This window comes from Nannospalax galili, unplaced genomic scaffold (assembly GCF_000622305.1).
Source record: "Nannospalax galili isolate Female #2095 unplaced genomic scaffold, S.galili_v1.0 scaffold20, whole genome shotgun sequence".
Lineage (NCBI taxonomy): Eukaryota > Metazoa > Chordata > Mammalia > Rodentia > Spalacidae > Nannospalax > Nannospalax galili.
The window spans coordinates 442,704-467,703 of NW_008346414.1; the positions used below are offsets into that span (position 1 = coordinate 442,704).

The 25,000-nt window shown below is 38.2% G+C and overlaps 1 long non-coding RNA gene across 2 annotated transcripts in view; it reads left to right on the forward strand.

Moving 5' to 3' along the window:
* Nucleotides 1–25,000, forward strand: part of LOC103741857 — a 213,375-nt gene that overhangs the window by 161,441 nt on the left and 26,934 nt on the right. The window contains exon 1 of one of the 2 annotated variants that reach the window (XR_607597.1): nt 23,717–23,832. The exons of the other annotated variant lie outside the window; for it this stretch is intronic. This is a non-coding gene — a long non-coding RNA (uncharacterized LOC103741857). Of the gene's footprint in view, nt 1–23,716; nt 23,833–25,000 lie in introns of those variants that run through there. 2 annotated transcript variants of the gene reach the window in all.

The following is a 25,000-nucleotide window of genomic DNA, read 5'->3' on the forward strand; positions in this document are numbered from 1 at the left end:
CCTATCTATATATTTATGTCTATATAATCTTTATACCTTTATATCTATTTTTCTCTCTATTGATCATATGTCTGTATAATTCATACTGGCTTGAATCTCCACTTTGAAAATAACCTTCTTAGGAAGAAAGGATAGTAGCATGGAAAACTGTGGCCCTGACAGCTTTGGATTCACTTAGCCATCATCTATTTAATGATTGGCTGACTTTGGGTAAATTGTTCAATGTCTGATTTTAGTCATATCTGAGATATGGAGATAGAAATGCCAACTTATTGGTTGTAAAGGGAGTCCACAGATTCACAAGTTACCATGCCTGGCCCAGGTAGGTCCACATCACTTCAGTTAATTCTCACCAATACCCCTGGGGAGGACACAAGAGGGTCTTTCAGAAAAGTGAGCTGTGTAGACCAATGATGACTATTTGTCTATGTCTTTTACTTTCCAATATGTAGAGTAACTTTCTGAGTCTGATCTGTTTTAACCCATAATTTGATGGGTGAGCCCTCTATTATATCACAGAAAAAATGTCAAAAGTTTTTTGTTTTTTTTTTTTCTTCTCCTCTCTAAGTTACAAAGAAAAAGACACATACGGATAGAATGGGGTAAAAAGATAGGTGGCGTATCTGCCTTTTCCGGTTGTCTTTATTCTATTTTACTAGTGAGCGATTTAATTTTACTTGCAGAATAACAGAGATGTTAATTGTCATGTCAGAGCTTTTACATGACAAGATACAGTTAGTTATTGAATAGATAAGGACAATTTCAATGCAGTACAGTTATGGTTGAAGTAGCACAAGTGAACGGTGACATTTTTTATTTAACTCCCTATTACATTAAAAAATCAAGTCCTTATGCCTTTTTTAAAGAAATTATCAGCCATCAGTCTTTTGAACTGTGAGGCTCATGAGTTAAATATGTCTCTAGAATGTGTTTGAGCAATGGCACAGTGGAGTGTATCCTTCCTTCAGATTGCCTGCAATGTCCACTCCTGTTCAAGATGTTCAGGGTCTGAAGAGTAAGTGACTGGAGTAGGAAACAAGTGGGTACAAAGTTGACTTTGTCTTGGGCTCATTTTCTGACTCTGGTATGTCTTGACAGTTGCCATCATGATCTCACTCTTCTCTTCACAGTCTTTAAGGTCTGGGCATTTTAAGGCCTTGTCTTGGCCCATCTCTGCACTAAATGCTTCTTTCTTAGGTAATGTTCTTTTGTCCATGGATTTAGTTATGCCCTGTGTTACCATACTCTCTATGCTGTGACTTACATTGTATGTCTCTGACATAGACTCCCTTTCGGTCTCCTATGTCAGTGAACTCCATGAGTGTGCTTGATAAACTAAACCTCTCGAAAACTGTATCCAATGTCCCATCCACCCCAAGTCTTCTTCCACATTTCCAAACGCAGCCTTGGTCTTTCCTCTCAGCATCTCTTCCCAAATGTTCACCGTCATTATCGACGTTTCTTGGTTTGCCCATGTCTCACATACAACATCATATTTCTAGATGAAGCTGTAACGATCTCCCCGACCTTTTAGTTGCTATTCGTACATCCTTTCCCAACCTAATTTGCAGCTGTTTTACTCTGATTATCTTCCTTCCTGCCCTACAACTAAGAATCAAAATCTCTACCACAGCTGTAAACCCTGGAGTATGCCTTGCTTACCTGTCCTGGCAGTTTGACCTCCTTACCTGCTCACTCTCTGAGTCCCAGTCTCTTTTGTATCTCTATCATTTCCTGGCCTTAGCCAGGACATGTATGTCTCCACATGATCTGTTCCTTTACCGTGGAACTCCCCATTCCATCCCATGTGCCAAGTAACAAATGTTTGTTTTTGGTGGATTCCACTTTTAATTCTTTTTTATGTCAGCATATGAAATAGCGGGTGGGCTTCATTCTGTCGTCTCCATACCTGTCTGTATGCTTTGCTTGTCTTACTTCCACTAAAGAATACTAGCTGAACTTCCAGGTCTCTCCCTATATTTGTGTTTATTATAGCCTGACATCCTTCCTCATCTAATACCTGTTACAAGGTTGGATAACTAGTTAATTAGGAAAATATTTGTACTATCCATGTGCTACAGTGAAATCCATGTTAATAGAGACCGTCTCTGTTTTTTACCACAGCTCTGAAAAGTTCTTTAACTATAGAAGGCACTGTGTAAAAGTGATTTAAAGGCCAGAAGGAAGGAAGAAACTGGGGAATTCTATTAGTGAAGTAAATATTCAGAGGGACTTTGAGAAAGAAAATATTCTATTATAAAATCTAGGATGAACACTTTAAAGTTCCTTCATTAAAATGGTTAGCCTGAATATATATTTTTTAATCCAATTATTTTTTTCACTTGAGATGATGAGATACTTTCTTCGCTACAAAACGTCAGTCAGATGAGGGCAGTCATTCTGTAGGTAAGCTGAGAATAGATGCACAGTTGTGTAAATGTTCTTTGCCTCTAAGGAAGATTCTATTTGTTTTTTTCTTCTAAAAACAAGAAAAAAAGTGAGAAATTTTCAAGATATTATATTTCCCATTGCAGAAGCATGTTTCTGATTTAAACCCACATCTCTTCATGAATTTAATTTAATGATATATTGAAGGTGGTTGAAGGGTGTAACGTCCTATGCTGGTATCAGTGTACACACACCTAAGTAATTAGTGAGAAGTGTAAATACTTTCTTTAAATAAACTGCTATCTTTTTAGCACTTGAGGGAGATTTCATCTAACCCTTCTCTCCATGATTAAGAAGCAGTGATAAAGCTGTTGTAACTTAAGGGCCTTTACTTGCTTCCTAGGCAATGAGGACACTAGAAACCACCCTGGGAGGGAAAAGAAGGCAAAATTCTCACCCCTAACACAAAATCACATTTTCACATGTCTGAGGAAAGAGAAAAAAAGCAAACAAAAAGAAAGCCCAATAGTATTCATTTCTGACTTGGCTTTTTCAACAGCTACATATAGGTGACAAATGAATAGCATTACACAACTATTTTATAAAACATCTCCAGTAATTATCACTGGAACTCTTTTGTGTCGAACAATACCTGTGGGTTGGGTGACTGAGAAATGGTAATGAATGGAGAAATGCCAAGATGGAGGCTTACTGGGAGAGGGCACAACAGACGGGAGAGACAAAGAATGAGTTTCTGTGGAAAAGCAGAGGAGGAAGGTGGTTTTGAAGAGACTAGAGAGAATAGAAGGATGTGGGGTAGACTGCTGAAGTCCATGGAGGATTGGCAACCAGAAGCGGAATTTTGAATTGGATGCACGCAGGAGAGGCATTGATTGAAGATAGAGGAGTGGGATGTAGTATTTCAGAATTATAGCTGTGAGGAAATGGCCAGTGTCCACAGCCACTGATGCACAAATCTGAGTAACGGAATGAGCTCATCATGTCCAGGGCTGGGAGTCTTGGAGTATTGCATCAGCCCCTTGAGGTCCTTCCCTTCCTGGCCTATTTTCATATTGTTAAGCTGTCTCTTAACAATGCACTTCACATTTCCTAGTAATACGATATTCTTCCACCTAAAAAACTAAATCATATGAAAGAGAAGTGGTCTGATGGCTACCCTGATATCCTTAAACCATGAGAGTCACACATGCACACATGAAAGTTCCCTAAATTGTCACACACACACACACACACACACACACACACACACACACACATCTAGAGAATTAACTGCTTATTCATTTCAATATGTATTTCAGCCTTCTGTCTTCAGATATTGGAACACTTTCTATATTGAAGAAGTGATGCCACTTGGCACAAATGTGGCAGAGATGCAAGTCAGAAAGCCTGGGCTAGGTCGTTAATTAACCTGTGGGTTACCCTGAGCTAGGTGTTTAATTAACCTGTAGGTTAACCCGTGCTAGGTGGCTAATTAACCTGTGTGTTAGCCTGGGCTAGGTAGCGTGTTAACCTGTGGTCCAGAGGTGGACTGTAGTAGAGGCTGTCCTGTTTGTCACAGGCCACAGTGCACAGATGTGACTTCCTTACTGTTTCAGTATTGCTGTTTGCACCTGGTTTGTAAGTTCTTCTCCAGTCCTGAGATGTTTCAAATCTTTGAAAATATCAGCATCAGGTCTGATTTTAGATGTTTAATATTTTGAGTAAGATGTGAATAGTGGTAACCTGTGGCCCAAACTTTCTATATAAGAGAGCGTAGTGAGAAAATCCAAGGGAGGTGGGGACCCTAAGATTTAAAAGTTGCTATGTCAAATATATTTCATATGGATAATCACATATGTGCTTTGATTAATCCACTATATTTGAAAGTGACCAATATCAAAAAACCATTATTTCTTCTTTTAACTATTTTAGTAATTGTAAATTTATGTGTATGTGTGTGTTTGAGTGTGAACTTGTGCATATGACTGAAGTTCTCATGGGGGCCAGAGGGGGAGCATTAGATCCCCTGGAGCTAGAGCTGCTGGCAGGTGTGAGCCACCCTATGTGGGTGCTGTGAAGCAAACTCAGGTTCTCTGCGAGAGTAGAAAGTGCTCTTAAGTACTGAGCCATCTCTCCAGCCCTGAACTTCTTTATATGAGTAGACATATGTTCTTCATAAGGCACGTTGCTTGAAAGTGTAACACCAACAAATCATTGTCATAAATCTTGCTGTAAATCTTTAGGAAATATTTTAAACTAAATTGCAGTGATGTTTTTCAAAATGTGTATAATTTCTAGACATCCATGTAAACACCTATGCTTAACAGTAATAAGAATGAACATATAGTTTTGATACTTTTGATAATATCTTGTAATACTTTAAATGTAACCAGTCAGTGAAAAGCTAAAGATCTTTAAAATTTTGCTATATATCCCAATATTATCTTAATTGTCTATATCATTGATAAAACTGTGTTCACAACATACCATACTTTATTAGTATTTTATAACTGCAACTTACAAGTCTTTAAAATTAATATTACCAGATTTATATAGGTTTTTGAATGGAATCAGGTCCCAGATATGATCCTGTGGAAAGTCTTAGGCAAGCAGAGGGTAATATAAGTGCATTTAAAAATCTCATTGTCCATTGTTATGTATGTGTGTGCTAACTTTGATGTGTCACTTTTTTCTTATAAGGCTCACAACTTTAAGGCCCTCGGCACTACTACGATAGTTACTGTTTCTGTTCTCAATGAAGTTTCACATGAAAATGCCTGTAATGTACATAGACATTCTGATCTAGTGACACTTCTCCATTAAAGACAAGAAAAAAGACATTTTTAAGTCACTTTTTTTTTTTAAAGAGAAAGAGTGCTCTATACACAGCTTTTATAAATGAGCCCCAAGTAACCAGGAGATATATGCAGCAGACGGTGAAGTAAATGTGCTCAATATTAAGAGTTCCACAATTGACTCAAGTAGATAAAATTGATTTTCTTAAAACCTATAACCCATTATGAGTATGCATTTAACCTAACCAAACTTCTTCAGTGGGGTTAGAAATCTTGTGTGACTCAGATTTTCTGTCTCTTGTCTAGCAAACACTGCAAAGTAGAAGAGGAGCCCTTCTTTGATACCTCATAAGTAGTGAGGAAAAATCCCTTTGAGCTCTCTTCTGCCCATTAAAAAAAAAAAAAAACAGACTAAACCATTGTTGCTGTATTTATGAATGATTCAATATAATGTTTTGGAGTCATTATTTTTTTTCCCCCTCAGACTGTTATTTTCTCAGACAGAAAAGGTAAAGCTAAGTCCCGATTTGTCACACTGGAAATTTGGTAGTTTATTGACTTTCCTTTTCCACTCATCTTGACCCATCTTGTTCTCTGGTTTCCTACTCATGGAGGCTCTCGTGTGAGGTTCTCTCTGGATAGGGCTGCAGCAGACCATGGCTTGTAACAGTTCCTTCATTTCTACACAGCTACTCAACAGTGTCCATTCTTGGTTGTAGAAGAGCAATGTTCATGTTTTTAATAACCTCCTTTCCCTATCCTGATACATGCCACAGAATCACAGGAAGTTGGCGCTGGATGAACCCTCCAATTCATCTAGCTTGGCATTCACAAGCCACTGGTCCCTAGCCCTCACTTCTGCAGCACTGAGCCTTGACCGGCATAATGATTTCTCAGGGTTTGTTCTCATCTGAACTTCTTCAGATGAGGCACTGTTGCTCAGGTTGCTGTAGGCCCCAGCATTCCCAACTACTCTCTGACATGTTTATGCTGCCTGCTTAATCTGTCAAAAATAATTGTGTTTAGAACTCAAATTTATTCAGTTAAACCATGGAAAATTTCCATTTTTAGATTTTAAATATGATGGAATATTATAAAGCCATGCGTGGTGGTGCCTGGCTTTAATCCTAGCACTTGGGAGGCTGTGGCAGGTTGGATTGCTATGAGCTTGGAGCCTGCCTGGGATGGGCTGCATAGTGAGCTCTAGGCCAGCTGGGGCTACTAGTTAGACCCCATCTCAAACAAAACAAACACCTTCTCCCCCCAAAGCAAAGAACAACAAAAAGAAAAGAATGGATGACTCTGTTGTTCAAGATATCAGCCATGCAGGTTGAATGACCTTTATTTGAAATGCTTTGGACAAGCAGGACTTAAGTGCTTCAGTACACATGCCTGGACTCCTTCATCTGAGGAGGCTGAGATAAGAGGGTTTCTCTGAGTTTGACACCAGCCCAGGCTACATGGTGAGCTCTAAACCAACTTGTATTACAAGAATGTATGAGAGTGTGCCTAAAAAATTCCAAAATCCAAAATCAAACAAAAGAGATTTCAACGTTCTTCAAATTTGGGGATTTTTACCTAGATTTTACATATTGAGTGTCCTTGAGCATCAGATTACTGATGCTCAGCCTGTAGTGACACTTCAGGTCAGCAATTTATTTTTCTCAGTGCTTTCTAGACAAATGATAATTTTACTAGATTAGCAAACATTGCCTATTTTCTATTTATTTATCTATTTTTATTTTATGTTTATGGGTGTTTCGCCTGTGTGTATGTAAAGGCACCTGTGTGTGCAATGTCCACAGAGGCCAGAAGAAGGCTTCAGATCAACTGGAACTGGAATTACAGATGGTTGTTAGATGCCACATGAGTGCTGGGAACTGAACCTGGGTCCTCTGCAAGAGCAGCCAGTGCTCTTAGCTGCTGAACCATCTCCCCAGTCCCTAACATTGCCTATTAAAATTCAATTACTTACAGAAGTTCTAAATTTTGAAGCTTTATCATTAAGCATATACATATATAAGTTATTTAATCCGTTCCTTTCCTGAAATAAGATTTGGTAGGTAGGATGATACTAGAAAGAAAGAAACACTAGTGTCCAAAAGGCCACAGCTTAGAAAAAGAAGAGGGAAGAAAGAAGAAGCAATAATAGTAGTAATGCTAATAAAAATAAATTTTGTTTCCTATGCCCATAGGAGACTGAAAGAGAGATTTATAGGGTGAGCAATGACTGAACATTGAAGTGAATAGAGCCGGAGACTCCTGGGAGTTGAGTGGATTTTTTCTGAAATGTTGCTTGCTCTGTAGATGAACCACTTGTTTTATGTGGATTAATAGTCATGAGAATCAATATGTTCTAAGTGATGTAAGTGAATTTTAACATTCTTGCATTTAACAAATTCTTAGAGTGAACCGTATTTAATGATCAGCCTAAAATTGGAAATAGATATTTATTGCAAGACTCTAAGTTATGAGTTCCTTTTGTAATTGAGTTGGGACAAAGATATGATTACAGTTTGTTCATTATATGCACTGTGGCTTAAATAATGCCTCTGAAATGCTCACATGTATATGAAACTGCATTTCTGTGTCTAATGAAAACAAACTCCTGTCCTTTTTCTCTCAGACTATTGGGAAAATGGCTTCAGAGATTGATTCTGGCAGTTAATAAAAGTAAAGAGTTATATTATTGGATTCTCTCCAAAAATTAGGGGAAACAGAGCTGCTTAATTACAAGTGGCCAGTTTTTCAGTTTATACTCCTTTGCCTGTTATGAAATCAATAGGAATTATTTTTTATCTTTCTAATTCTAAACATGCCAAGAACACAGTTGCCCTAACCTAGTATTTTAGCATTAATAACTTGTGATTATGGTTTCAGTGACAAAAGGCTGCCGTCATCTTAAGAGTCCACTCACCATTTGAAGCTGTACTGTCTCTAGGTTTCTGATAGCTCATAAAGTATTGGTATTTTCCCTATTTCTTAGACAAAGTGGTTGTGGTTTGGAAGACACAACTGTCGTGGAGTGGTATGGGCAGGTTTTGCATCTAGGTCGTTTTTTTACTCTAGTTCCTGTTGTGTTTCTGTCTCTGGATGGGAAGAGAAGGAAAAGCAGAGAGGCGTCTGCACCCAGACCCTTTAGCACACTAAGCTGTTTTGACGCCTATGGAGAAGCCCTTGACATAGGCAGGATTGGCACTCAGATCCTGATAGTGGCTCTCCCAGCTGCTGCCTGTGCTTATGCTGTGGGGAAAGGTTTGCCCTGCGCTCACAGAGCCAGGTTCTCACTGTCGTGCTACTCTGCTTCCTCCCTCCACAGGTCTTGGCTCTTTTGCCTGTCATTATGCAGGGAATGATCACATTATTAACCAGGACACCGAGGGAACTGTATGAGAACCAGTGGTGCAAATGTGTCTATATGGTATTTCCTAGAGGCCCGCAGGAGAGGATCTCTTCCAGAGTGTTGTGGAATTGCAAGCCACATTAGCAGGGAGAAATGCCATTCACTGAATCCTTCCGGTCCAGGAGGAGGTTCAATTTCTGTTTCTCTATAGCATAAATGGTTTCTTTTTCATTATGATAAGGAATATCGGTCCTCACAATTGAGGAATTCAGTTTGAATTACTGAAATACTGATACTTGAACAATTATATGAAGGTGGCTCATCTAGGAAACAGATTGTCCGGTGTTTTCAGATCAGAGAACTTTCACTTAGACTAGTGATAGGAGGGGGTGCTTCTTGACTGGCAGTTGGCCGCTTAGTGAGAGCTAAAAGTGACTTCCTCTTTGTTTAACTTGCTTACCATTTGCCTGCAAGGCAATAAAAGTGCACTGGGGGGCTGGTTTGGGTGGCGACAAGGTATGAGGCAGTTTTCCTTAGGTCAGCTTTCCACACTAATTTGTAATATCCCTATGTTCACTAAACAAAAGTAAGGTTTGTAAACGAATAGTAGAAACCTTTATTCTCTGCTACAGTTGCATTATCAAGTTCACAACTATTTCTCCACCAGCACTTAATTTGAGTGGAAACAAGAGAAACTAAATATATCAATTTTCGGACATTGTGTCCTGCTTGAGTAATTTATTTACTTTTGTCAGTATCAAAAACTGGGTGTAATGGACCTTAAAAAGAAAAAGGCAATCCAAATGAATTTATCAGGTGTTAGGGGTTAGGAGCACAGTAGACATTTTGCTAATGGTTCAGGAATCAGAGTTCAATTTTGGTACAGGTTAGGAGAGCCCTCAGGAAGGAGCAGCTATCAAAGGTTCTCTCTCTCTACTTGTCTCTCCATGGCCTCTTGGAGGTGATAAAATGACCTCACTTGAGTCCATTATAGTTTTGGTTCTGATGTGCAGATAAGTGATCCATTTTGTCTGTCACAAACCAATATTCTTTGAAAGTACTCAGTGTTTTAGGTGCAATTCAGAATGTAATAGAGAGAGAGAGACTCGACCCTCAAGGAAGTTGCAATCTAAAGGCAATCTGTCAATGGTGCAATGTTCTCGGAGGTGAAGTGCCTTCCTGCAGCCCATGGAGAGAGATTGCCTTTTGCTTGGGGACTGTCCAATGGGAATTCTTGCCCTTAAGTATTAGCCTTAGAGGACAAATTGGAGGCGAGGAAAGTCTTGTCAGAATACTTTTCTAATTTAATATACCCATTTACATTGCTATAGACTCGAATGTGTTTATGTCTATGTCCTTCATATGTACTTGTATTCAGAAAGCTGACAGGTCACCAGTGTCTTTCAAAGCTACTGATTTACTCAAGGAATAAAATGAGGAATTTTCTAGTGAAGGTATTGAAGTGAGGGAGTCAGCCCAGACACGCTATGGCCTTCTCATTGTCCTGTTGAAGGAAGTGCTCTGTAGGGTGTCCTTCCACGGTGCTTGAGATGGGCCCCTGTGGGATCTGACATGTTGAGTAGACAGGGTTTGTCATTTGGGTCTCTCAGAGAATCCTGATGTCTGTCCATGGTCTTAACTTCTGATGTTGCACTTGGCTCCTCAGGCTGTAACACCTCTAAGCTCACATCAGGCTTGTACTTGTGCAAGGAAAATGAATGTTTGTCTCATCTGACAATGAGTTTTGAGTCACAGCTTATTTGAGAGTATCGCTTTGGCCAGGAAGTATATAAGTAAGCAAAAGAGCCTCTGTCTATATCAGTTGTCATAACTCAAAAACTAATTTTGCAACTATATTTTTTCAGTTTCCATGATCTTTTAAAAGTACTTGCAGTTACAAAGAAAGTCACTTTAAAAAAGATTTACTCATTTTTAAATTTTAAAATTTACGTGTGTGTATAAAATTCACTTATTTGTGCCTAAGTGACTTTATATTCACATTTGTATACAGCTGTCTGAAGAGGCTGAAGGACATCAGATCGCTTGGAGCTGGAATTACAGATGGTTGTGAGCCTCCTGATGTGGGTGTTGGGAATCAAACGTAAGTCCTCTGCAAGCGCAACAAGAGCCCTTACTGCTGAGCCATTTCTCCAGTTCCAAGAGTCTCTATTCAAATATACATGTGTACACATGCACATTTACCGATATTATAACGCAGGATCCATCACAAAGAGACTTTTAGTAAGGTAGGTACGATGGCACATGCTTGTAATCCCACTAGTAAGAAGGCTGAGGCAGGATGATCCAGAGTTTGAGGCCATCTTAGGACATTTAAAGATTGTCTCAAGGGGCTGGAAAGATGGTTCAGCAGTTAAGAACACTGAATGTTCTTGCAGAAGATCTGGGTCAGATCCTAGCACCCATATGACAACTAACAACTCTTTGTAACTCCAGTTCTAGGGGATATGATGCCCTCTTCTGTCCTCCGTAGGCATTGAACCATATGAGTGCACTTCCATACATGCAGGTAATACACGCATACACATAAAATAAAAATAATAAAAAAAATTAAAAAGACTGTCTCAAAATAAATCAATAATAGTGACAACAGAGCAAATAAATCTTTAATGTCCTATTTTATTAGTCTGTGGTATTGACCCAAGTATACTTCTGATATCCTACATATATTGATGATAGACTTTAATGGACTCTGATGCTATATTTGGTGGAGAAAGGCAATACTATATCTTACACATTTCACAACAACTAATAATTACTTTTAAAGATGTTTTAACTTACATCCAAGTTTCATACTCTTCCTTCTTTATCTACTAAAATACAATCACTTTTTTTATCAAGAAACTCAAAATACAAGTCCAGTCACAGATATGAATAAGCCATTTTGCATGTACAGTCTCTCGTGACCTTTGGTTCTTGAATATAAGGTAATGTTGCTCCTTATTAAGATGTCTCTTCAGCAGTGTGTTTCTCTAGTGATAGGAACTACAGACCACAGCACTCATTCTGTGGAGATGTGTTTGTTTAACTGCTGGAGGTTAGCCCAGTGGCAAGTTCATCCTTATTTGATAATAATGAAACATAAGTTTTATGTGTTTGCTTGAGTAAGATTGCCATCTGGTAAATAATATGTTTTGTGAGTGTTTATGACAATCATGGTTTAAGCCAAAATTGACTTATCATGATTGCTGCAAATAACACTTGAGTGTCCTCACTGGTTTGATTTTTTTTTCTTTGTTGAATTGAGAAAATGTATTTTACGAAGCTTCCTGCATTTATTTTTAAAGTATTTTGTGGGTTTTAAAGCTTGAGTTTTCAAAAGCAATAATTACAGCTGATTACTCTCTCCATATAGTACTTCTGCTAGAAAGTAGAACAAAAAAAAGATTGTTTACATAGCATCCTAAGTATTGTGTGTGTGTGTATATATATATATATATCTCCTTTAACAAGTTAGAAATTTATTCCTTTATGAACTGAATATCTCTAAACATCTTTACCTTGGCAGAATAGTATCAAGGAAGTAAGGCCAGGAGTGTATTATATACTTTTTTTCAGGCAGTGAAAGCATTAAAAGCACTCGTAGAAATGGCCTCTAACCCATTATCTCTCCTTATAAAGGAGAAATTGAACATAAACCTAGGATTGCCTTTCCTCCATGTCACATATAAGCAGATTTTCTTGTCTGCACAGGATTTTCAGTTCAACCTAAAACCTTCAAGTCACATGCAATGACTTATCATTGAAAATGCCAATTAAACTCTTTAACAGGTTGCTTTGCATATCAAAAGGATGGGGAAATGAGTGTTTAGACTAGAAATTTGGGGTGGCCCTAGAGAGAAGGTGTAAATCAGCCAACTGCTTTTGGTTGGAGACAATGAGTTTGCCTCTTCACGTGGCTCCTTCTTTCTCATTTTGCTTCTAGGTCAATGGTATGACACGTGGCTGTAATTGTCTGTCATGCTTTTGGGTGCATGATTTGGGAGGGGATAAGAGAAGCTAATATTGTAATTGTAGCAACACAAGGCCCCGTTCTGTTATTTGAAGTGTTCTTTTAAGTACATATTTTAGAAGACTGACATGTTTTCATGAGTGCGGCCTGTATCAGCGTATCCAGTGTGTGCTTCTCAGCATTTTGTCTGCAATCCGCTCACTTCCTTTTCTTTCTTGAGGGAAATTTATTTTCACTGATTCCAGATACAAAATGCTGTGTCTTTGCTTCAGATCTACAGTTGAACGTGTTTGAGTTCACAGTAGTTAGGTGATGACTTACCTTACACGATGTTTGGAGTTCCACGCTCTCTCTCTTCCCTTCTGCTCTTCCTACCGTCATGATAACTGTGGACATGCTGCCTCAACACAATAGAATAAAAGTGTCACCCACATCAGCATCTACACTGCAGACTCCAAATATCACAGATGAACTGATCCCGTTTAGAAATGAATACTTAGCGAGTAAAGTTATGGAAGGGGCAAGGATCTGGGTGCACCGTGATGGAGTGATGGTTACACTCAGGGAGAGAAGAGTTTCTGGTAAGGAGGAATGCAGCAGGATTCTCCTGCTCCACTTTGAAGGATACAGTTGTTCTCCCTGCCAGCCACGCAGCTATATATTGATATTTTATGGACGATTTACTGCATCGTAGCACTTCACAGTTTAAGTGTGAAAAATGGGGATTTCCGTTTTTTTTTTTCTTTTTGCTTTTTTGACACTGGTTTTCACTATGCAGGGGAGACTAACCTGGAACTTGGGGTCCTCCTGCTTTACCTCCAAGGTGCTCATACTTTGGGGTTTTTAAAAGGATTACTTTTGTCCCAAGTATTGTTAAGAAATAACGAATCTATTGTTACATAAAAAATGCCCAAGAATTGTCAGTAAGGACCAAGATTTCTAATATTATTGATACCTTTTGACTCATGAGTTCAATTTATGGGCTCCACATTGAACAAATAAAATCATTGATGCCCAGGGAGATATATGCTTTGTGATTTACAAAGAGGTAATATTATTTATGATTATGAGAAAATGTAAAAAGCCCAAAGTTCACTAAAACAGAAGATTTATTAACTACCGTATGATTACTTAGAAAAGTGAAGATTTGAATCCTGATTCATAATCATTTCCACTCTAATGGCTAGTCTTTTAAAGTTTTCTTTAAATGTTATTTTTTTCTAAAAAGCCTTTCATTTATAAATCTGGAAATGGAAAGTAAAACTTGCAACAATGTTCAGTCAGGGTCTCACATTTCTATTAATTTGATTCGTTTTTCCAGGTTTCTGCTTAGTTTTTATGTGGAAATTTTAGGCAAATTCCAACTGTGAATTAGGGGCGCCACTGGTAGTATTTCTAAACAAACCCATCATTTCCACAGATCCGAACAGTGCACTTAGCCAATGAGAATATAAATATTTACATACCTGATAGACCAGTGCCAACCCTACATGTCACGCAGTACACAGCTGCTGCCAGGGTATAAATCTGCTCCTGTACACTCAAATGCTAACAAAACCGAATGATATATATTTGGCTTCTGTTGATAGAACTTTTACAGAAGCGGTTTCACTACCAGAGATAAAAGACATTTATATTTCCAAGGTAAATGTAATTGTTTATAAAAATTGCCCCAAATAGTGATGTTAAAAAATGTTTGATGTTAGAGGAAATGTGTGTAGAAAAGACAATATTAGAAAAATGATACAATGCAACACATTGGATTTTCAAACCATCCAGGTTTCCATAACATAAAGATAAATCTTGTCTCTCCACTCCAAAAGGCTCTCAGAATTTACTTTTAGAAGATGTTAACTTTCTTTATTGCTTGCATTTTTTCATCGATTCAATACTTCTGAAATGTGCTAAATTTGTTGATCTATAGCAAACCTAGTGTTCTTTATGTTTGAGGAAAATTTTAAAACTGATTTTTCAACTTTTAAAAAATTATTGATTTTGATGCAAATCTATACAAAATCCTTTTTTTTTTTTTTTTTTTTTTTTTTTTTTTTTTTTTTTAAAAAAAAAAAAAAAGAGGACGATAAATCTTTCACTGTGATATATCAAATTTCTTTATTTTTTAAAAATTATTTTTTTTTTGTGAAAATTTATAAAAAACTTTTTTTTTTTTTTTTTTTTTTTTTTTTTTTTTTTGCTTGTTTGGTTAGCATCACCACAAAAAAAAAAGCATACAACAGGAACAAAGTAAGGTCAGTTTTTAGGGCGACCCAGAGGGGTTGCTCAGAGTAGGCAGGCCGGTGCTGTCCAATCACAGCCATGTATGCCATGTACCCTTTCCATTGTGAGTCAGTCCATGAAAAAGCTCCCCAGAAATAAATGCGTGTGGTCAAAAGCTGGCTCACATTTACATGATCAAAATCAAAACACAACATATGTATAGACGATGAACACTTGTTGAATCTTTTGCAGAAGAAAAGGCTTTGATGAAGACCTTCTAGATTAGCAAGGCCGAGTTTGGCTCCTTGACCTTGGTCATTGTTTAATCCTCTTGCTCTTTGTACAACTATAGGGAAACTATTCTTCACTACTTATAATATTGACCAAGGATGTAGTTATATCTCAGAAGTATCTCCAATATTTTCTGAAAATGCTATTAAATAAATGCCAAATATTATCCATAGTGTGAAGGTAAAGTGTCATACTAAATCAAGAGCTTTTGGAGGAGAAAAATCATATAAAGATAACTTGACTGATCCCATTTTTAGAGAGGTGGGTTTGTACTGTGAGCTGAATCCAAGACCTGGTCCATAGGAAGCTCCAGCTTTGCCTTAGGCTTTATTCTCATTGTCCCCTGAGACAAAATATCAGTCTTTGAGGCCTGTTTGAGTCAATGTAGCCTCTTGAAATTGTCAGGTAGGGTTAGGAGAAGGTCCTGATGTTGCTTCTGTCACTCTTAGTTGCCCCACTTTGGTTAGGTTTTTAAACTCTTTGTGTCTCAAGTTTCTGTTCCATAAAATTCAGGCTTTGAGTGGATTATGTTGGAGACTCATTTTTAAAATTGTATCTGTAGCACAAATCATAATTTATTCCCATTAGTGAATATTTTATTTGACATGTCTTTAGATCATAAAATCTGATTAAAAATGTAAAGATACACAGTTCAAGAAACCTGATCCTTAAGAAGGCATGTGAGTGAGTGTATGTGGTGTGGTGATGAGGTGAGCATCGTACCTCGAAAGGATGTAGAACATCTCTTACTCTCACACATTTCTGGCGGGAACTAAAAATCCACTTTGGTAAATAGGTGGAATGTCAAAAAAAATTATTATATACACTAATAATTCAACTGAAAAAAGCTTGATCTGATAAAACAAAACAACAGACTCCAAAATGACAACAAGAAACAAACAATGACAACAACAACAACAACAACAAACAGCAAAGCAACAAACAGCAGTAGATGGTTGTTCTCAGCATCCACTGTTGGTGAAGATGTAATTAAAATTCTCATAGAATTATTGGGAGTCTTTTGTAAAGATGAATGTATACTTGGGCTTTGCCTAGTAATACCATCCCTAGGTATTTACCCAAGACAGATGAAAACTTGCATCTGCCATAAAAGACTTGTTTATAGCAGCTTTAGTCATAAAACTCCAACCAGAAGCAACCCAAATGTTCACAAATGAAGTAGGAGATTTGGAGATGCACAATGAAATGCTACCCAGCATTATAAAAGAAATATATTGATGTGTATAACAACACAGATAAAGCTCAGAAACCTTTCCCTACGTGACAGAAAACTAGTGGGGTAGCAGCTCCCTGACTTGAAGCTAAAGAGCAGATTCACTATGAGTGGATGGTGACTGAGTAGAGGGGCTCGTAAAAGAACGTTCCTGAGGGGTAGGAGCAATCTACATTACATTTGGAATGTATGGAATATTCATTATCAAAACAAATCAAACTGTACTCTTAAGATCTCTGTATTTAGCCACTTGTAAATTTTACATCTTCAATAAAAACAGAGAGTGGGGGAGGCTTTTATAGTAAGTGGAGAAGTTGACAATGCGAGGATTAAGGACTTACCTTATAAAAGACAACAGGATGTTTGTGGTTTATGGGCAGGAAAGTAGGTATTATTTACAGCAATGCCTAGAAGACTTGAGTTCACTTAGTCTCAAGTGGAGTGTTCTAAGTTTAGACAAAGCAGCTGCCTGCTTTCACACTGCCCTGCAGACTGATAGACAAACAAACAAACAAACAAAGGAAAATAATCTCATTCTTCTTGATTCCAGAACTTCAGATAACATAAGCAACTCTTCAAGTCTGGGAAAAGTAGGTATTTCCTATTCTGAAAGACTAGGGCCAAGTGCTATCTCAAATTCAGTTCCTATACCCAAGACTCAAGAGAAAAATGAAGTTGGTTATAGAAAACAATAGGATGGAGTTTTGCATGCTAGGGAGCAGGTAGTAATTGAGATGCAGTTCCAAACTTAGACAACCACAGGGACTAATCACTCACCCATTTCCTCTTGTGTTTTTTGAGAGTAGATACAGACCCTGAGTTTTAATTTTGAGTCTGTGAAAGTGAATGCTGATTAGCATAACTTTGCTAGAATGCATGTTTTCTGAAGATCTTGGCTGTTGGTCAGTACATTCTATTATTATTAGGGTGGGGAAGCTCATTTGTAACTGATGGGTCAACCCAAAATAGATTTTGACTCCAGGTTATGATACATAATACATATTCCTTTCATTAATAATCAGTTCAGTAAACTAAATCAGATTTTATATAATGCAACTTTGCCAAACACAAAATCACTCTGTATTCTATCTTGATTAATCTACTATAAATCAGACTGAAAACTCCATTTTGATATAGATTAAAAAATACCTCCACAAGTCAACTTCAGACTAGTAAATTAATTGTTCATGTACAGGGAGACTTGGGTGATTGATAGAGTTGCTTTGAAACATAGAGTAGTTTAAAGAAATTGCTTCAAAAAACTTGTAAAGAGAAAGGCTCTGTAACTTTCTGCTAATATTTCACTTATACACTTAAAATGCCTTTTTTGGAGAGCAGCTTTTGGCCCACTTGTTACAAGATTACAGCTTAAACTACCAATGAAATAATATTTATCTCACAAAGTATGACCTATTTATCAAAAAGCCATTTAAACAAAATCACTGTCTTCAGATATTTGAAGGCCTGGCATATAGAAAGGGGAGAAGTTTTGCAGCTAGTTAGTGCAGTCTAACCTTTTGAAAGATAGAAGAAGAACAGGTTTCCAGGAAAATGAAGACTCTAAGTAGGTAAAGAGGAGCAGTAATCTAGTTTCCTGAAAAAGATGTTTATCACCAAAGGTTGTTTCCTACCTGTGAGGTGAGATGGTCTCTCAGAAATGTTGCACAGAGAATTCTAGAGTTTGAAAAATTAAAACACACACCTCTGTATTCCCAGCCGCTCCAAGACTATATCTGTGATAGATATGAGCATCTTTTAAATGGCAGTTTCTTTAAAAGTAGGTATCTGTAAGACATTGATTCCTAACATTGCTATAGAGTTATGGCAGGCATTGAGAAGGGGGAGTGGTTTAGTATACTACTTTCCTAAACTGTGAAACTCTTGACAAGTTAATTTGGACTTTTATTTAATAGCTCCAGGAACCTATACCATGTCTCATGATATGATTCACCCCAATCTGGTGAAATTCTAAGAATACATAATTTTTCCCTGTACTAGGCCAGCCCCTCTCTGAGTTCCAAGCAAGGATTTTTGGGTAGCCCTGAAGCCCTTTTTAGGGACCTTCACAATCACAGCTGTTTATCTAATAATATCCAGGCATGATTTGCCTTTTTCACTTTTCTCCTCCACAAAAGTATGATGGAGTGTTCTCAAGGCTACCTGACATGTGACATCAGAGTGGACTGAATGTTAAGGCAGACACGAGAATACAGCCATCTTTTATTAAATGTGACATTGAAGAGAGTTCAAAAATGAAAAAGAATGCTACTTTTCCTATTGAATTGCCTTAGAATTTTATATAGGTACAAAATGATGAGTTTAGTATTTTAAAGGAATACTATTTTCGAATTTTTAGTTTTAATTTCAAGTATAGCAAGTATCGCCCATATAAATGAAAGTTCATAGGAGTCTTGAGTATTTGTTGAGTATAAAATATAAAGAGCTCCAGAGATCAAAACATTTCCTCTGCTGGCCAAAGACTGCTTCCTTCTGTATCTTTATGAGGTTTTACCATACAGATTGGCTCTGAGAGTATTGAGACTACTTGAAGTAATGGAATAATTTCCCTTTCCAAGTTCCCCTCTGCAGACAAAAGACCACCAGTCAATTCAGCCATAGGGTTCTGGCTTTCCATCTTATTTTCATGGGTCTTTTCTGAATATAGTATAGTGAGTGATGTATTATCTTAAATACAGCAATCCGAATAGAGCAAAATACTACAGGTCATACTTTTAATAGTGGAGTAGGATCATTATATTATTGGAATCGCATAGCCATTGATAATGTTTAAGATTGAATTGACATTTTTTAGAAGCCATATCATAATTTTTGTGTATATGGAGCTTACAGCTAACGCAAACTTCTAAATGCATTTTAGTCACGTTCCCACTTCTGTGCCATTTTCCAAATCTTTCACTTTTCTTAATTCTCTTTGTATCCAGCTGAAGATTTTAATTAATTTCACCTATTAGCTTGAATCCTATTTGCTGAAATCTGACTTTGAAGTGTACGGAGGTCTTTTCGAGCCCTCTTGTGCGTTTCATATTAGTTTCCCCAGCTTTGAGACATCTGCATATTTGGCCAATGTAGTATTTACACGTGAGTCAGATCATCAGCACCGCACAAGGTAAAAGGGAGAGTTCCTTGGTGTGCTCCCCTCCTTTTGTGCTGAGGAGGGTCTTTTCTCGAAGAGGTACAGGGGTTTTATTGGTGAGTTCTCTTAGTGTGGTGAAGAAAATAGCTTCAGTGATCGGTCAAGCTTTGAAAGTTTCTGAGGTTCTAGTTCTATATCTTTTCACCCCCCCTTGGACCCTGTCTTCTTTAATCTTTTATACAGGAAAATCACTCTTTTTAACAGAAAGCAGAATAGAGCACCTCTGTCTTCCTTTAGCTCTAGATATGGTTCTAAAAGATTTTATTAAGGTTTCTTTAAAACTTTCAGTCATTTAGGGCTCTCTACCCAAATTTGTCTCCTTGCCAGAGCCCTCTTCCCCAGTGGTGAGCTATCCCTTACAGTCGATGGTCTGAAACTTTATAGAAAGAATCTTCTGTCTCTCTTAGTCGATGTCTGAAACTATAGAATCTACTGTCATCAGTTTGCTCCCCAGGTGGCCCCACGACCTGTTCAGACACCTCTGTATTCTGTACTGTCTAGGGTAGCTTGGGGTCTGATAAGCCGCTGGCCTGGATTCTCACTTATCTTTAGATTTAACACTTAAAAAAACATCATTTCTACAGTTTATAGTACCCATATGACTATGTTTAGGTCTCCTTTATTTTGTCTTAAACTCTGAAATAACATAGTTTAGAAATCTGTAATGCACAAAAACTAGTCTTTCAATTTTTATGACACTTGAATGCCATATTTATTTTTCAAAATTAATTTCTTGTTACCAAAAATACATTTGCCTTGTTTCTTGGGTAAGATGCAAATGTTTTATTTCCATGGCATGTTTGATGTTCGTGCAAATCACCATGTGCTGAATGCTCTATTTGTTGACAGAATGCCAGCTCTTTCAAATGGAATTTGCTTCAAGTAGAAAGTACGTTATTAGTGTGTCTGTGCTTCTAGCATTATGGAAAGGGAAAAACTAAGAAAACTATGATTTGGTCCTTCAAATAAGACTGTGAACAAAAGGCAGAGTAATAACACCAACAAACACCCAAACTACGTTAGTCAGTGTGGTAATATATCAATATTATGTCCATTTATTCAACATTTAATATTGAGCATCTATTGTATAGTAGATTCATCAACAGGTACCAAGACTGAAAGATGAATAAGGAATAGGACATGGCCTTGAGGAAGCCAGTCCAACAGGAAAGATGATGACAGGGAATGTCTATCACTAGGCTACAGGATGGAAGGTAAGAGACATACACATAAGCAATTATAGGAATCCAAGACATAAGGCCAATATTGTTTGTGTCCTTCAAAGAACTTTATAGAGAAGGGCAGGACTCTCAATCGCAGCAGTAGGTTGGAGAATAGACTTCTTCCTGGTAGTGGGACTGGAGAGGTGGCTTAGTGGGTAAGAGTACTCCCTGTACAAGCATGAGCACCTGCGTTCAAATCCTCAGCAGCCAGGTAAAATACCAGGTAGGGCTGTATGTGCCTGTAACTGAAGCATTGGGGGTCAAAGAAAAGTGGGTCCTTGGGGCCAGGATAGAGGAAATTGTGAGCTTCCCATTCAGGGGAGACCGTGTCTCAAAGCAACATGGCAGAGAGTGATAAAGGAAGATACCAGTGTCCTTTTTCTGCATGTATACACATGACTGCACACACTCACATACATACTATAATGAGAGAGAGAGAGAGAGAGAGAGAGAGAGAGAGAGAGAAAATTCCTCTTAGTAGAGAACAAAATAAGCAGAAGCAGTGAAACTGTGGGTAATTCCACATTTCTGGCGATTTGCTTGTATATTTAAAGGCAAGATCTGGAAGTGAGTGGTAAAAGCCACAAATTTGAAATGCAGTGTTCACGGGGGGCTGGAGAGGTGGCTCAGCTGTTAAGAGTACTGGCTGTTCTTGCAGAGGACCTGGGTTTGATTCCCAACACCCACATGGTGGCTAACAACCATCTGTAATTCCATTTCCAGGGGATCCAACGTCCTCTTCTGACCGCCACGGGCATTGGATGACACGTGTAGGCAATACACTCATACACATAAAATAAAAAAATAATAAGTAAAATTTTGAAATGTAGTGTTCAAGTTAGCAATTTTTTGTTATACTTTTGAAAATCATTAGAAATGCACCAATGAGATGAACACAAGGAAGAAAACAGGAAGACTAATTGGGGGGCATTGTATTTACATGTTCATTTTCCAGAACTTTATTGCACACCAACCATGTGCAAGGTTCCAGGAGTAGCACGCAGGACTCTGAACATACACAGAGAGATCTGCATTTTCCAGCTTTATCACAGGAGCAGGAAAAGCAGGTCCTGAGACGAGGGACAAAGAGACTTTAGTTGTTCCTTTGCCCTTTTAACCTTCTGTTTTGACAGGATACACATAATTTTACCATTTACTAAAGACTCAAGTAAATTTACATACTAATGAGACGGATGTGTTTGTTTTTACACAACAAACTAAATCTTGGCTGAAGATTTGATATTGTAGGGCATAGAGTATCTTCAGTGGTTTTCAAGGTTGATAAATATTTCGGCTTTATGATCATCTATGCTGAGACAGCTGGATTGTAAAAATTCATAGTACATAAGGGCACAAAAGTGTGGAGGGTCCTTTCAGAAATTGTTAGAAATTCTATCCTAACTTCAAGCACAAATTCATTTAGCATTTTAAAAAATGAATCAGTTCAGATATTATTCTTTAAAAAATTGCACATCCTACCCAATTCAAAGTACGCTAATTAGGTATGTAAATATTGAGGAATGACAATTGGAAAGCATTAAAAGTCTTTGCTTTCTGGAGGCTGGAGAGATGACTCAGTGGTTAAGAGCACTGGCAGCTCTTCCAGAGGCCCCAGGTTTGATTCCTAGCACCTACAAGGTGGCTAACAATGTCTCTAACTCCAGTTCCAGGGAATCTGATGCCCTCTTCTGACCTCCACGGGCATTGCACGACATGGGTGCACTTATACACATGCAGGCAATACACTCATAACACATAAAATAAAAATAATAAATAAAATATTTTTTAAAAGTCTTTGTTTTCTATAATTAAACTATTATATTCCTATAAGCACAAGTCTTTGCATATACAGTTAAAACTGCAATTTATAACAGATGGTAGTTGTGAAAGTGAGACAAGGTGCTTCAGGAAGCATTGGTCGGTGCTCCGAGGTGTGACTGCCATGCACAGTGCAAGGTGCACATGTGTGTTCAGAACCGAGGCTGTGCAAGGTTACAGAATGCAAACATGGGTGAGCACTGCTAGAAACACCTTAGACTCATTGTTTCATTTTGGATTAATGAGCTGAGGGAGTGACTGTAGATAGGCTGACTAGACTCCAGTGGATGAACTTACACTGAGGGACATCTGGATACAAATGCTTGACCAGATAGGGCCTAATAGATATGACAGAATGCATGAAATCCAATGGGGGCTGCTATGGGGGATGTGGATGGGGGAAAGGGACCTAAATTTGATTAAGATCTATTATATGAAATGCACAAAAACTCAATAAAAATTTAAATATAGAGAAAAGAAGATATGAATTAAGTTATACTGCAGCAGCAACAACCCCGACATTTCAGTGGTTTTAAAGACCAGGCTTTGTGTTCCTCCGTCTGTAAAGCCCACTACAGATCTGGCCAGTTCTCCAAGGAGAAGCAGTGAGGCCTCTTCCTCCTGTTGTTTCAGTGCCAGCTGCTGCCACTGCCACCAGGCAGGGCAAAGGACCTAGGGAATCCAAAGACACATGCTGTGCTAGTTCACTTTGAGCTTTTAGATCTAGTCAGGAGGCCCTGCCTTACTGCAAGGGAGCAGAGCAATGACTCTTAGGAGTTCCTGGAAGAAGACAGTGTGATGAACACCATCTTAGTAATAAAGGGACAGTTGTTTGAAGCAATCCTGCCAGTGTTCCTCTATAGCTGAATAACACTGGCTTGAATTCGAGGTTCTTTGTGAATCTGAGGTCAAGGCCAAGTAGCTCTATATCGCTCTTGCGCAGTCTTTTGCTGTTAGGCATGAGAAAGCATCGGAGGTTTGGGAATACCATCAAATAGCAACAGCCAACTGCCATGTAAATGTGGGCTTCTGAGACTGACACCTCATTCTCAAGCGCATAATAAAGCTTTGAATGAATGTTGGATGGATGAGTGGATTGTTCTTGGAAACATCCTTCAAATTCAGACACTGTAATTGGATGTAATTTATCTTGGACATCTACTCTGTATTCATTTTTTAAATGACTCTAAATGAAATTTTACATGAAAACAGGAAGCTGAAATCCATATATATTGCCTGGGCTGAATCTCTTTTTTTTTTTCTAGATATTACCAGGCAAGTCCACTAACAAAAGAAAAGCAAACAGCTCACGTTTCAAGAGCCACAGAGAGGTCTGGGGCTTGCTGTGACCATGCAAGACATCCGACCCGATCCTCTTCCTCAACAGCAGTTGCCCATGGTGTGTGTGGGGGGGAGGTCTCTCTGTGTCCTTTCTGTGCTCTTCTTGAAAACACTGAAGTTTTGAGGTTCTCCATCTGACCATGGTCCCCTGAGCTGCTTGATTTTGTACCATTAACTTTAAGAGATTTATTTATCTTCAGATACGAAGTTATAATTTCAAAAGAAAAAGTGTCATCTATGGCATTTCATTGGAAAGAAGGCTTGTATTTGTGTATCATAGATGAAAAAACAAAACTAAAGTGAGGGTTTTGTCCAGGGCAGTCAAAGGAATTGCCAAATGAGACTGTGTGTAGATTTTCCAACTAGGAGTCTAACTGTGTTTCCCACCTTGTGTCTGTGCTACTGAGCACCATTGGCAAAGACTACATGTAAGTGTCATAGGTAATGAGTGAGAATCACATCCATGTGACTGTCCAGTTGGACCCATATCTTCACCTGGACCCATATCTTTACCTCATTATAAGGCTGGTGCACACCTAGCTAAAAATCAGAAGGGTATGTGTGTGGGTGCGTGCATGCGTGTGTGTGTGTGTGTGTGTGTGTGTGTGTGTGTGTTGTGTTGAGGCTGGGGATCAGGAACAGAAAGCACCACTGAATACTCTGCCCAAAGTTGTGAGAAACAGTGCTGAGAAGTTACTGATGAATCTTTCCTGTTGAAGGGAGCACATGTAGCTTTGACTTCTTTTGTTTTTGTGAATGAGGACATGATCTTGTTATTACTTTATTGATCTAGGCCAAGTTCTTTGACACATTTCTCCCGTTTAACAAATAGCAATAAAATCCCTTTGTTCTGAATTTGAAAAGGGTTTCCTTTCCTTTTTTTTTTTTCTCGGCCAACCCGTCTGTGTTTCTGCAACGTTGGGCCACTAGTGTGACTCCAATAGCACAGTCACACATGGGATGAGATGAGGGACAGACAGGGGAGCAGATTGTCCCAGGCGGCTACTTTTCTGTTGACTTGGATGCAATCCTAAGGGGAAAAATCATTTAAAATAAGTTACTCTCTTTAAATCTTCAAAGTTTCTGGGACAGCAGGCAGGGACTTGGCAATGTGCTGCTGATGTGTTTTAGCCAGGATGGTCTTCAGAAATATGCTTGAGAATTATTAACTCGTCTGGGCATAATTTAGCAGTATTTACTGTCTGTTCCTTTGAGTCATTGCACAA